Here is a 14,735-nt window from a genome sequence, read left to right as displayed (position 1 = left end):
AGGACCTCTGGTGACGTCATGCCCATGTGACCAGAAGGGGCGGCGCCTCTTCCTCCATAGAGCTGAGCAGACACGAGGAAGCTGTGGATGTCATGACTGGATTTGGAGTATTTTTGGGGTCACAGATCAGGTAAGTGGATGATCATGCACGAGCTTGGAGTCTGCCTGGGGAGTAGGGGGTGGTGATGCTTGCATGGGGCTGCATGTGCATGCTGGAGGGGGGTCTGCCTGGGGAGAAGGGGGTGATGTTGCTTGCATGGGGCTGCATGTGCATGCTGGAGAGGGATCTGCCTGGGGAGAATGGGGTGGTGATGTTTGCATGGGGCTGCATGTGCATGCTGGAGGGGGATCTGCCTGGGGAGAATGGGGTGGTGATGTTTGCATGGGGCTGCAAGTGCATGCTGGAGGGGGGTCTGCCTGGGGAAAAGGGGGTGGTGATGCTTGCATGGGGCTGCATGTGCATGCTGGAGGGGGGGTCTGCCTGGGGAGAAGGGGGTGATGTTGCTTGTATGGGGCTGCATGTGCATACTGGAGGGTGGTCTGCCTGGGGAGAAGGCGGTGATGTTGCTTGCATGGGGCTGCTTGTGCTTGCTGGAGGGGGGGTCTGCCTGGGGAGAATGGGGTGATGGGGCTGCATGTGCATGCTGGAGAGGGGGTCTGCCTGGGGAGAAGCGGGTGATGTTGCTTGCATGGGACTGCGTGCTGGGAGTCTGCCTGGGGAAGCGAGTGTAGTTTGCATGGGACTGCGTGCTCGGGGTCTGCGTAGGGAAGGAAGTGCGCTGCCGCTTGCCTAGGGACCCACTGTTTTGGTCACTGTGACATGGTAGTGAGCTTCATACTGTCTGATCAAAATGTAAAGATCAAGGTATGAATATTGGGAGGGGCGGCCATGTCTTTTTGTACAACTTAGGCAGGATTTTTCTTAAATATCTTTGTTTTATTCTAGGTGTTGTGGATTTCCTCCATCTTTTTTTCACTGCGTCCTCCACAGTAGTGACCTCTTTGGATGCCAATTCATCATTTGTTGTCTCTCCACCATCCGTGTTCTGCCAAAATAGGTGTGACCCAGCGCACCTCTGACGTCCGATAGATGAGTCAAAGATCTCTGAAATTCCCCTGCCCGCTTTCCACTTCTCATGGCTTGCTAGGGCTGGTCCTGTGGGGGTCTACCACCTTTTCATTTCCTTTGTCCAATATTTATTTCTCACCTTTACCGTATTTGCTTTACATACTCTGTACTGTCATGCTTCTCTGGCTTTTTTTAGGGGCTTTTTTTTGTTTTTTTGGGTCATCCTAGGACGTGTTATCTGTGATACAGGGCCCATCTAGGTCTCCTTCCCTTTACCCACATTTCTGTCCTATAGTGTATTCAATGAGAAAGGAATACAGGGGACTTTTGGTACAAAATGTGTTGTTGCTGTTTGTTTGTTTCTTCCCCATTAATCTCTAATGTGCCTTAATTCATTGTTTTGATTTCTAAAACTCATTATCATTCATTTGTGTATACTGTAAGGTAGCGCTGTCATTCGGGTAGGGGATACTCGCTTGGCAGCCAATAAATCGCATCTGGCACAGGTTTTCCATAAAACAATCATAGTCTATGCGGTTTATTTAGGCAATATTAAACCACGACCAGCAACATAAAGTTCATATTAACAGCTTAGTGTCCATGACAGAGCTTCCCTCTGTTATCCCTGTGGTCACACAGGTTGTGCCATGTCTGGCACACAGGCTCTTTTAGTCTCACAGTTATATCCCCTCTCAGGGTTTACCTCATGGCTGCTTCTCCATACTGCAGACATTCATTTCATCCAGGGAACTATCCGGCACGTGCAGCCATTAAACACAGCATTCACTTGCTGTCAGGAAGACAGCCCCATCTTTCCACACGGGACCTTCCAAAACGGACCAACCAGGTCCAAGCATTCACTCATGTGACCTAACCTGGCCACCGGTCCTTCAACCACTCATACACACTTTATAATAGCGTTCTTAAACACACCCCCTGGGTGGGTTTGCAGGTAACTGGTCCTGCCTGTCTCACCAGCTACCTGGAGACTTCTCCCTGACATATTGGAACGAAAGATCAGCTCTGCTGATCAGCACATAAGCAGGCCTCCATCCCAGGGCCACCCACCTTGAGATACATAACGATCCTTTAGCACCCTGCTCCCACTCTTGACAAGGCTATCCGTTCGTCCTGGGACACCCACACAGTGCCCCCTGACACAGTGGTCACTACACCACATACCTCCCCCCCCTGTTCAAACTTGTGGGGTTGAACACACAACATTACACCAGGATCTCGAGACCGGGCACTCATTACACCCTGCCCCACAGGTTGCGAGAACCGGCTCCATCTGTCATACGGCCTCATCCCTACGTTAGGCCTCCCCCGCCCCCAGTGGTCAGAATATCGGTCGTTGTCTTTGACCCTCCAGTCACGGTCTGTCTGCGTCGTCAGACACTGTTTAGTCACCATCCTCTCTCTAGCTAAGCGTCTTGTAACAAATGGTACCCCACCACGTCTAAGTTTGCTTTTCAGTACATTAGCCTCGCGGTTCATTGCAACTGCTGTCTCTGTAACATCCTCCAGTTCACACTGTAATCTACGGTGCAACGTATTGGCACGTTGAGCCTCTTTCTCTGCTTCTTCCACCTGGCGTTTCAGCTGTTTCAGATGCTCCTCATTTCCCTCCGCCAGGTCTTTGTACTGCTCAGAACTACGCCTTTCATCATCCATTTGCCTTAGTACAACCTTCAGTTTTTTCTCTGTACGACGTACTTGTTTGCTAGCAGATTGTCGCACTTTAATTTCCGCATAAGCTGTTCCTCCAGTAGTGCAACCTTTGCTTCTAACTCCTTATTCTGGCGAACTAATTGCTGACAGGCATTCTCATTCTTCTGAGCATTACTACGTTCTGTCTTCAGATCAGCATTCATCTGGTCAACCTGATGTGTGACCTTTCTCAGCCTGTCATTGGCTAATTCAACGTTGCCTTGTTCTTCCTCCACTTCTTCCAGCTGAACAATGCGAGACTCTAACAGCCTCTTTTCTTCCAAAGCCTGTTGGCAATCACATCAGCCAGTTCATCTCTTTCCGGCTGTGCTTGCCTTTTAGCATGCTCTGCAGCAGCAAGCTTCTCTTGCTTATGGATCATCTCTGCTTCCATACTCTCCAGTTTCTTCTTGTCTTCACTCTGCTCATCACTCAGGCCTTGCCGCTGTAAGTCTTCGTCCCACTTCTTCTCCCGCAGAAGACCTCTTACAGTTTCTGTGAGTACTCCTACCTCTTCTCTGAGGGACTTATTCAGACCTTACCACTATGGCAGGTGACCTTTGAGCTCGAAGTCTTCTTTCTCTAGCTCATCTAGTCTGTGCTCCCTCTCTCTCAGAGCCACAGTCACCCCTAGAGTCCGAGTCATGCCGATCATCCAAGAGAACCCTCCAGTTACCCTCTGACCATGTGTCCACTCCAGTCGTCTCATCTCCCAGCCCACCAACCATCAAATCACGAGACGTCAGGTCCGTAAGTTGGGCAGATGTACCCCTTCTTCCGGTCACTTCTACCACTGACCTGTCCACTTTAGCTAGTGTCACTGTCACAATGTCTGCTAACCCAACAGTAGGAACGTCTCCATCCTCCTGCCATATATCATCAAACGACAAAGTCCCGACCCCTTTCAAAGGTATGCACTAAGTTTGGTGGCATACTACCACCTTGGCACTCCCCCTTTGTCATCTGAACAACGACTCTGTCCACCGTGTAGTTCACAATGACCCCATGTTAGCAGCGAACCCTGACATTTTTCTCGGTCAGAGATAAAACGAGCGGAGTTCCTGTCAGAGTCACCTGACTTTTTGAGTCCAGTCTACCAGAGACTCCTTCCCAGTGCAGCATCACGGTACACACCTGTGGCCCGTCGTTATCTGGAAAATACATGCCGCACTCCTCAAAAGACATATACACTGCGTTCCAAATTATTATGCAAATTGGATTTAAGTGTCATAAAGATGTAATTTTTTGTTTTTCAAATAAACTCATAGATGGTATTGTGTATCAGGGCTCTTTGGATCACTGAAATCAATCTCAAACGCCTGTGATAATTAGTTTATCATAGAATCGTAGAGTTGGAAGGGACCTCCTGGGCCATCTGGTCCAACCCCCTGCTCAAAGCAGGATTTGCTAAATCATCCCAGGTGAGTTCAATTAAAGGAAAACTACATAAGAATGATGTTCCACATTATTAAGCAGGGCGCAGGTTTCAAGGAATTTGGGAAAGAAAAAGGGTCTCTCTTCTGCTGAAAAGCATCAAATAGTGCAATGCTTTGGTCAAGGGATAAAAACATTAGCTATTTCCCAAAAACTTAAACGTGATCATCGTACTGTTAAGAGATTTGTGATTGATTCTGAGCACAGACATGTTTGTGCTGATAAAGGCAGTATGAGGAAGGTTTCGGCCAGGCAAGTTCATCGGATTAAGAGAGTGGCTGCTAAAAAGCCATTACAAACCAGCAAACAGATATTTAAAGCTGCTGGTGCCTCTGGAGTCCCTCGAACCTCAAGGTGTAGGATCCTTCAAAGGCTTGCTGTGGTGCATAAATCTACTATTCGGCCACCCCTAAACAGTGTTCACAAGCAGAAATGGTTGCAGTGGGCCCAGACATACATGAAGACTAATTTTCAAACAGTCTTGTTTACTGATGAGTGTCGAGCAACCCTGGATGGTCCAGGTGGATGGAGTAGTGGATGGTTGGTGGATGGACACTATGTCCCAACAAGGCTGCGACGTCAGCAAGGAGGTGGAGGAGTCATGTTTTGGGCTGGAATCATGAGGAAACAGTTGGTAGGGCCCTTTAAGGTTCCTGAAGGTGTGAAAATGACCTCTGCAAAGTATATAGAGTTTCTGACTGACAGCTGTCTTCCATGGTATAAAAAGCAGAAACGTGCCTTCAGGAGCAAAATCATCTTCATGCATGACAATGCACCATCTCATGCTGCAAAGAATACCTCTGAGTCATTGACTGCTATGGGCATAAAAGGAGATAAACTCATGGTGTGGCCACCATCTTCCCCTGACCTCAACCCTATAGAGAACCTTTGGAGCATCATCAAGCAAAAGATATATAAGGGTGGGAGGCAGTTCACATCAAAACAGCAGCTCTGGGAGGCTATTCTGACTTCATGCAAAGAAATACAAGCAATACCTCTCCAAAAACTCACAATTTCAATGGATGCAAGAATTATGAAGGTGATATCAAAGAAGGGTTCCTATGTTAACATGTAACTTGGCCTGTTAGGATGTTTTGGAGTTAAATAACTTTTTTGTTCAGTGAATGTGACCTTCTAATGCTGCAAATTCCACAAATGAGCATTTTCAGTTCTTTAAAACATATCAAATGTTTAGAAATTCTACTGTGCCTAATAATTTGGAACAGTGCAATTTGAGTTTTTATTCATTTTGGAGATTATACTGTTATCATTGGGAGGTTTCTTCAATAAAATTTGTTGTATACTCTAAACAGTGATGACTTTTATTAGACTGACTGTCATTTGTACCGACTATTTAGGAAAATCAGAGAAAAATATCATAATAATTTAGAACACTGCGTACACACACACACACATACACACGCTGCGGTTCCCCAGACATACCCACTGAGGTACCCAGTGCTGCCCCTTTCTGGACCACCATCCCAATTTAAGTTACCGCCCCCCTCTGGGACTCCACCCCGATTTGGGCCACCGCCCCCTTTCTTGATCTCCCCATGTCCGTTCTACAGGTCTTCTCAGACCACAGTTCACACGACACAGTTTATGTCTCTTACGATACCACACAAGTCCTTGCTGGCACCACCACAGCTCCTGCTGTCACCGATCTCCGACACCTCCGGCTGCCGTTCACACACAGCTGCTGGTGTCACCTTCGTAACCCCGCCGAGTTACAGGAAGCCGCTTGTCTCCTTCGTAACCCCGCCGAGTTACAGCAAGCCGCTTGTCACCTTCGTAACCCCGCTGAGTTACAGCAAGCCGCTTGTCGCCTTCTTGACTCCCACTGAGCCACCGCAGGCTGAGTTGAGAAAAGAAAAAAAAAACACCTCACAAAACTCGCTTGTCCTGTCTGTGTGCTATTCAGGACGTTCCGTCTCCGCCTGAGACCGTCCAACACACAGGGCGCACCGGGTGCTATTCAGGGAGCTGACCCTCCCAGGGTTTCCCAACACACCGGCCTCACCAGGTCCAGGGGCTCAGCGGGTGATCTTCAGGACATCCATCTCCTCCTGAGACTGCCCAGCACTCACGCCTCACCAGGTCCAAGGTCATACCACGTGGTCCAGGGATCCGATTCTTCTCCCAGAACCTCCCAACACTGACCCTCCAGGACCTTGCTCACTGACCCCTCCAGGTACACTGTCTTTCCCACTGACCCAGGTCAGTACTACCCGAACACCTGTCCGTTACCTGTGTCGGCCACACAGGTCCTCGGGTACCTCATATCCACAGAGGCACCCTATAGCAATCCATAGTCTTTCTCTGACCCCCGGTCAGTACAACACGGCTTTCACGACCGTCACCTGCTGGCCGCGCAGGTTCTCGGACCCCTTTACCGCAGAGGTGTCCTATAAGTCTCTTCCACTGACCTGCTGTCAGTATATCACACGGCTTTTCACAACCGTCAGCCCTCCTGGCTCAGCATTGCCAGCACGACACCATGTGCTTTGGAAACCGTTGCCCTTAGCAACCGAATTTTGCAGTCCTCTTCCGTTGCTCCTAGCAACAAGGCTATAACGTTTCCCATAGCATTCTCCACCAATTGTAAGGTAGCGCTATCATTCGGGTAGGGGATACTCGCTTGGCAGCCAATAAATCGCATCCGGCACAGGTTTTCCATAAAACAATCATAGTCCATGCGGTTTATTTAGGCATCATAAACCACGACCAGCAACATAAAGTTCATATTAACAGCTTAGCGTCCATGACAGAGGTTCCCTCTTATCCCTTTGGTCACACAGGTTGTGCCATGTCCGGCACACAGGCTCTCTTAGTCTCACAGTTAAACCCCTCTCAGAGTTTACCTCATGGCTGCTTCCCCATGCTGCAGACATTCATTCCCTCCAGGGAACTATCAGGCACGTGCAGCCATTAAACAGCATTCACTTTCTGTCAGGAAGACAGCCCCATCTTTCCACACGGGACCTTCCAAAACGGACCAACCAGGTCCAAGCATTCACTCATGTGACCTACCCTGGTCACCTTATATGGTCCGTAGCCATGCCCACCCGGGTCACATGGCTATGACCTCATCACAGGTCCTTCAACCACTCATACACACTTTTATAATAACGTTCTTAAACACACCCCCTGGGTGGGCTTGTAGGTAGCTGGTTCCGCCCGTCTCACCAGCTACCTGGAGACTTCTCCCTGACACATTGGAATGAAAGATCAGCTCTGCTGATCAGCACATAAGCAAGCCTCTATCCCAGGGCCACCCACCTTGAGATACATAACGATCCTTTAGCACCCTGCTCCTGTTACCACTCTGGACAAGGCTATCCGTTCGTCCTGGGACACCCACACAGCGCCCCCTAGCGGACACAGTGGTCACTACACCACAATACCTTATATACTTGCGTATAAGCCGAGATTTTCAGCCCTTTTTTTTGGCTGAAAGTCCCCCTCTCGGCTTCTACGCGAGTCATACCGGGGATCGGCTGGGGTGTCAGAGATCATACCCCCCTCCTGGAGCGTCTCTGCAGCCCCCCTGCTCCTCCCACGCCTTCCTTCAGAGGTCACGTGGTACCGCTCATTAAAGTCACGAATATGCGCACGTGACCTCAGAAGGAAGAGCTGCCGGAGACACGGGCTGCAGAGACTGCGCCAGGAGGGGGTAAGTATATGCGATATTCACCTTTCCCCGGTCCATCGCTGCGTGCCGCTCTGTCCTCCGCATTCTCTGTGACGTCCAAGCAGCAGCAGAGGGCACGATGCCGTAGTTACTGCGCGCCGCACCCTCTGCTGCCTGGACGTTTCTGACAGAGGACCCGGAAGACAGCTGGCGCAGCAATGGATTGGTGACAGGTGAATATCGCAAGTGCCGGGGCCCTGAGCCAGCGGTGACACCGGCACCTGTCCCCGCCTGCTCAGGACACCGTCACCTGTTCACCAGCGACGGAGAGGTGAGTATGTCTTTTTTTTTTTTTTTTTAATTTGCAGAATATGGGGCATAATCTATGGAGCATTCTATGGGGCATCGTATGGGGGCATAATCTATGGGGCATCGTATGGGGGCATAATATATGGAGCATCGTATGGGGCCATAACCTTTATGGAGCAGCATATGGGGCATATCATTCTATGGAGCATCTTATGGGGCCATTATTAACCTTTGTGCAGCATTATATGGGGCGTATTTTGTATGGAGCATCTTAGGGGGCCATCATGAACTGTATGGAGCATTATAGGGCTCCTTATTCAATATGGATATTCAAAAACATTTAACCTACTGATGTCTCAATTTTACTTTTATTGATATCTATTTTTATTTTTGAAATTTTCCAGTAGCTGCTGCATTTTTCGAGTCAATAAGTTTTCCCAGTTGTTTGTGGCAAAATTAGGGAAGTCTGCTTCTACTCGGGTCGGCTTATACACGAGTATATACGGTATGCATATATTTATATGTTTTAGTTCTAACTATTTGACTTGTAATAAAATAGTTTGAAAGATATGAGTTGAATTTTCATTTCTAGAATGACAACGCTCGGTGTGACATTAGTGGAGTACCGTATTTTTCACTTTGTTAGACACACTTTTCCCCCCCAAAGTTGGGGGTAAAATGGTGGTGTGTCTTATAAAGCGTACATGCCTTACCGATACTGTGGGTGTAGGCCGCAGGCTGGGATGAGGGGGGGTGTCCGGGTGCCCGGCAGTTGCTGGCCGCTGCTCAGGTGTCTCCGGTGCCCAGCGGTGCTGCGTGAGTATCCGGTGCTACCCGGGGCTCTGCCGACATTTTACGACATACCAGAGCACCAGTACTTCCATGGTTCCCTGTGCTGTGGACTGCGGGAATATGGCTGCCACCAGGGGCGGCGCATTTACAGACGGTGATCTCGAGAGATAAGATCTCAGCGCTGAAATCTCATCTCGAGATATTGGTCCCGAGATCACCGTCTGCTCATGCGCCGCCACTGGCGGTGGACAGATTATCGGAGTCCACTGCACAGGGAGCTGTGGATCAATCGGGGCTCTGGCACTTTGCAAAATGTCGGCAGAGCCCCGGGCAGCGAAGACACCCACAGAGCACCGGAGACCCCTGCACCAGCGTGCCACACATCGGAGCACCCCCTCATCCCTGCCTGCGGCCTGCAGAATCATCCTACTCCTGCCTCCTCCAGCAGCGACCCTGAGACACCGCTTCACCACAGCCACCACCCCCGGTAAGCAATAAGATGCATGGATTATAAGAAGCACCACCATTTTATTAAATATTTTTTTTCTTATTTTTCTCCTCAGAATTTGGGGTGCGTCTTATAATCCGAAAAATATGGTAACTGAAGTTGGATTTGTATCGGGCTGTGTCCACACATTGCGGTTTATTGGGGGAAATATCTGCAGGGAAGTCCTCACCAGTAGACCAGACCCGCACTTCTATGTAGCCCATACAGCCGGACCAGCTGTATGGTTTTTTTTTTCTGTCCATAATTGTTTTTTCTTCAAAATACATAAGCTGCTTTTTGCTGAGGGGTTTGACTGTTGCTGTCACCACTGATGGGACAGGCTATGGTAGATTTTCCAGAGGAAAAATATCTTTGTAATGTTAGGCAATATTCACATTTTATTTTTTGGATACTAATGGTTTACAAAATTCTGACGACCTGTGACAGAGCTGGAATGAATGTGTCACGTCGATATGTCTTGCTACGTCAATGAAGGAATGTGCTCCTTCACAAACCTGGATCAGACCTAAAATCACAGGACAATAAGGGTATGTGCACACATTGGGGATTGTGTAGAATTTTCTGCGTGGAATCTGCATCTTTTGGCAGAATCCGCAGGTCAAAATCCGCGCTTTTTTTTTTATACGGATTTAGTGTGGATTTGGCCTGCATGGTTTACACCTGCAGATTCCTATAATGGAATGGGTGTAAAAACGCTGTGGAATCCGCACAAAGAATTGACATGCTGCGTAAAATAAACTGTGTTTCCGCACGGAATTTTCCGCAGCATGTGCACAGTGTTTTTTTTCTCTCCATAGAATAACATTGTACTGTAAATCACTTGCGGATCCGCAGCAAATCGGCAACGTGTGCACAGACCCTAAAACCTCACACTCCTTATCTACGAACAATATTTATTGTCCCCACTGTTTATCACTCTCCCATATTGGTAGTTCTGCTTCCCTTGTCTTATTTTCTGCCAGTACTGTTCTGTATAATATGTGACTCCACATTTTGTATCTTGCTCTTGCTGGCATAATAATGAGGTGAGTGCAATCCTCTGCATATTGGCCTGCACTCGGAGCAATGTTAGTCTATCAGGCCGGGCAGATCTGTGGGGTTTTCTCATCTGGACTCGCTTGCAATGTGACTGAACTCAGATGGGTCTGCGCAGAAAACATTGGATGCCATACGGCCCATCCGTGCGACATTTATAAAGATATAATTCTGTAATATGGAAAACTGATCCTGTAAAAGATTAATAGCACATGATTAACAAAATCTGGGCTAGCACAATAATGAAAAGTGAGAACAAATCATCCCTGTGAAGATCTAGAGGTTGTGGGTTGTAATCACCTAGGCAGGTTACCAATGCAACTATTTTTATTCCATAAATCCAGGGTTGTATATCAAATCCATGTAGATGGCCAACATGCAATTTCCCCGTCTGACATCTCCAAAACTCCATAGTCCATGGGGTCCTTTAAACGATGGTCCGTCTTCTGGCGGCAGCGATCGGTCTCTTGTACCTTCCGCTGAGCCTCTAGTCCATAAGCACATGCAGCCGAGACAAACAAAATCGCAGCACTCCCAGAGTGACACGTAAATGACCGCGCAGCAACTGGCACTGGCAGGGAAGGCTGCAAGCGTATGTCCAGTGCTCGGCTTTCTCTGCATGTGTGCAGCACTCACAGTCACGGAGTGCACAGCACCTTTCTCAGTTACTGTCATGGGGCGCAAGGCACCTTTATCTCCCGTGGTCCCGCTGTGGACAGCGAACGCAGCCTGCCGCGGTGCCGATGTGGTTTTCCTTTTATCTTACCCCGCCACCCCGGGTCATGAGGTTGGTCCGGCTCCTCATTACTGCCCCATGCAACACGGGAGGTAGCCTCAACAGTTCCGGACCAGGCTCGGTACAGGTACCCGCAGCCTGGTCTTCGTCCTTATATCAGCACCACCACCAGCAATGTCACCGAGCATCTCCACCCTGTCCCATGGAAGTGTTCAGCTCTCCATCACCCAAACAATATAGAGAAAGAGGAAATACCACACTATCCATCCACTGGCTCTGAGTAACAGCATTTACAAATTCCTGGCCTTTGAAACGCTGCCATTCTATCTAATGGAGTAAAACAGTTTTTAAAAGTGATGGTGATGCAGTGCGCAGGCGTCGGGAGAGGTCTGGTGCCTGCGCACTGCATAATTCTGCTCTGCCCTCAACAGGGACGTCATCGCATGAAGAAGGGAGGCGCAGGACCGGACCGCAACACCCATCGGACCGGACCGCCCACCTCGGTGAGTATAATATAACGTGTTTTTCTTCTCTTTCAGGTTACATCTGGGGCTTATCTACAGCATTACAGAATGCTGTAGATAAGCCCCTGATGTCTATGCCGGCAGCTAATAGGGGATAATAAGGGTGATAGATTCCCTTTAAAAGGGGTAAAGCTGAAAAAGGGAACAAAATAAGGGTAAGTAGGACAATAGCCCTGAAAACAAATGTGGATATTGAGATTACTTAAAATAACAGAATAGAAAAAAAAATTATAATTTAGAAAAAAAGGGGCCTAGGTCCAAATGTAGGAAGAAGTATAGTAGGTGGATAAGCTTGAGGTGGACGTGACGATGAAGGTGGAAGAGGCAGTATATGAGGTATCCAATAGTTTTTGTGTTTTTTTTTTTAATTTTATTACTTTATCTTTTAGGGACAGCACTTAAAAGAACATAGTATAACATAAAAAAGAACAATGTAGATACAGTAGTCGGATGTCAAAGTGGAGGAGGAGATGTGTAGGTCAGGGTTCCCCAACTCCAGTCCTCCACAGGTGATGCAATTATCATACTAAGGAAATCCTGAAAACATGATCTGTTGGTGGGCCTTGAGGACTGGATTTGGGGAACTCTGCTTTAACCCACTGGGATTTAGCTTTCTCAGTGTGAGCCGGCTATTTCCAAGTAGGCAGAAGGACCAGATCCCTTTGGCCACTTGGATTTAGCTTTCTCATTGTGAGCCGGCTATTTCCAAGTGAGCAGAAGGACCTGGTCTTTTAGCTTATTAAGTCTGGTATTAACCTGGTCCTTAGCCCACGGAGATTTAGCTTTTCACATATATACATATGGTCCGGTGCGTCTTATAGTCCAAAAAATGGTAATTGCTTGTGAAAGATTGAACTTGATGGAGCTACAATAGATATAAAAAATAGTCTACACACCCCTGTTAACCCCTTTACCCCCAAGGGTGGTTTGCACGTTCATGACCGGGCCAATTTTTACAATGCTGACCACTGTCCCTTTATGAGGTAATAACTCTGGAACGTTTCCATGGATCCCGGTGATTCTGACAATGTTTTCTCGTGACATATTGTACTTCATGTTAGTGGTAAAATTTCAATCAAATAACTTGCGTTTCTTTGTGAAAAAAAACAGAAATTTGGTGAAAATGTTGCAATTTTCCAACTTTGAATTTTTATGCCCTTAAATCACAGAGATATGGCACACAAAAAACTTAATAAGTAACATTTCACATATGTTTACTTTACATCAGCACAATTTTGGAACCAAAATTTTTTTTTTTGTTAGGAAGTTATAAGGGTTAAAAGTTGACCAGCGATTTCTCATTTTTACAACACCATTTTATTTTTAGGGACCACATCACATTTGAAGTCACTTTGAGGGGTCTATATGATAGAAAATACCCAAAGTGACACCATTCTAAAAACTGCACCCCTCGAGGTGCTCAAAACCACATTCAAGAAGTTTATTAACCCTTCAGGTGCTTCACAGGAATTTTTTGAATGTTTAAAAAAAATGAAAATTTTAACTTTTTTCACAAAAAAATTAATTCAGGTCCAATTTTTTTTCTGTTACCAAGGGTAACAGGAGAAATTGTACTTCAAAAGTTATTGTGCAATTTCTCCTGAGTATGCTGATACCTGAAATGTGGGGGGGGGGACCACTGTTTCGGCGCATAGCAGAGCTCAGAAGGGAAGAAGCGCAGTTTGACTTTTTCAATGCAAAATTGGCTGGAATTCAGATCGGACGCCATGTCACGTTTGGAGAGCCCCTGATGTACCTAAACAGTGGAAACCCCCCACAAGTGACCCCCATTGTGGAAACTAGACCCCCCCAAGGAACTTATCTAGATATGTGGTGTGTTACAGAACCACTCAGCACCCAGAATATGTTGTGCAGTTATATGGATGTATAATAGCTTCTATGTGAGATGCATGTCCCTAATGTATCAGCATTACCCTTTTGTCCGCCCTCCCCCCACCTTTGTCATTTCCACAGTAAACATCGGCAGGCTCCGGCCACCTGCGGCTTTTGTAATGCATGTCTGGCCTGCCCTCTGTATCTGGGTGATATATTCTATGTCCTGTGAATAAAGTGTTGTCAGACTGGAAATACATGGAGAAGCAGTGATCTTTTATATGCTCCCAAGTAACCCAGGGATTCCAGCCAGCGTCATTCATTCAGACTCCAGCCAACGCAGAGCGGACCTCCGAAAACACGGAGTGTTACTGAAAGAGGTACCCCAGCTTGGTAGACCCCGTTACACTGGTGGCAGACAGCGGGATTTGATACCCCTTCTACAGGAGGAAAGGAATGAATGGAAAATAACTACCAGAAGTTAGAGGACTACATTAAAAGATCTGGTGGAAGCCCGAGGGTTGATCGCCAGCAACAAAACAAAAGCGGATTTGATAGCAACCATCATGGAACACGACAGTGCAGCGCCCCCCAAATGTGAACGTGGAGGAGACCGAATTCCAGAGGGAGGTAAAGAACAGACTGGCGATCTATGGCCCAAACCCTGCAGTAGAGATCATACGAGAGGTGATGGCTGATGTGCATACTGATCTGAAGGAAAAGATGGCCGAGCGGACCAGGATAGAGCTAGCCAAGATGGAGATGGCAGAGCAAACCAAAGTGGAGCTGGCCAAGATGGAGATGGCAGAGCGGAGAGAGGAGAGTCAGCGAGCAGGGGGAGCTCTGGCCTTTGACCAGGTACCTTCAACAGTAAGCCACAAAAAGATCCAGTATAATGCCTTCCGACAGTTTGGGGAGGCAGAGGAAGACATTGATGGCTTTCTGCAGGACTTTGAGCGGCAGTGTGCCCTTCATCAAGTAAAGCCGGAGGAACGGGTTCAGATTCTGGCCAGCAAGATGACAGGCCGAGCAGCGGACGCCTATCGCACGGTACCTGATGAGTACTGTATGGACTATGAGCGGATCAAAGAAGTGATCTTGGCCCGATATGCTCTGACACCAGAGACCTATCGCCAAAAGTTCCGCGGACT

The 14,735-nt window shown here is 47.8% G+C and overlaps 1 long non-coding RNA gene across 1 annotated transcript; it reads left to right on the top strand.

Annotated features, from left to right (window-relative positions):
* The first annotated feature begins 1 nt into the window (after position 1).
* Positions 2–8,726, top strand: LOC141084342 (uncharacterized). The gene is made up of 2 exons (XR_012230981.1): positions 2–130; positions 947–8,726. It is a non-coding gene; the product is annotated as an uncharacterized lncRNA (long non-coding RNA).
* The last annotated feature ends 6,009 nt before the right edge of the window (positions 8,727–14,735 follow it).

Source organism: Dendrobates tinctorius, unplaced genomic scaffold, assembly GCF_039654945.1.
Source record: "Dendrobates tinctorius isolate UK_male_01 unplaced genomic scaffold, ASM3965494v1 ptg000022l, whole genome shotgun sequence".
NCBI lineage: Eukaryota > Metazoa > Chordata > Amphibia > Anura > Dendrobatidae > Dendrobates > Dendrobates tinctorius.
This window is presented reverse-complemented; position numbering and strand designations above follow the sequence as displayed.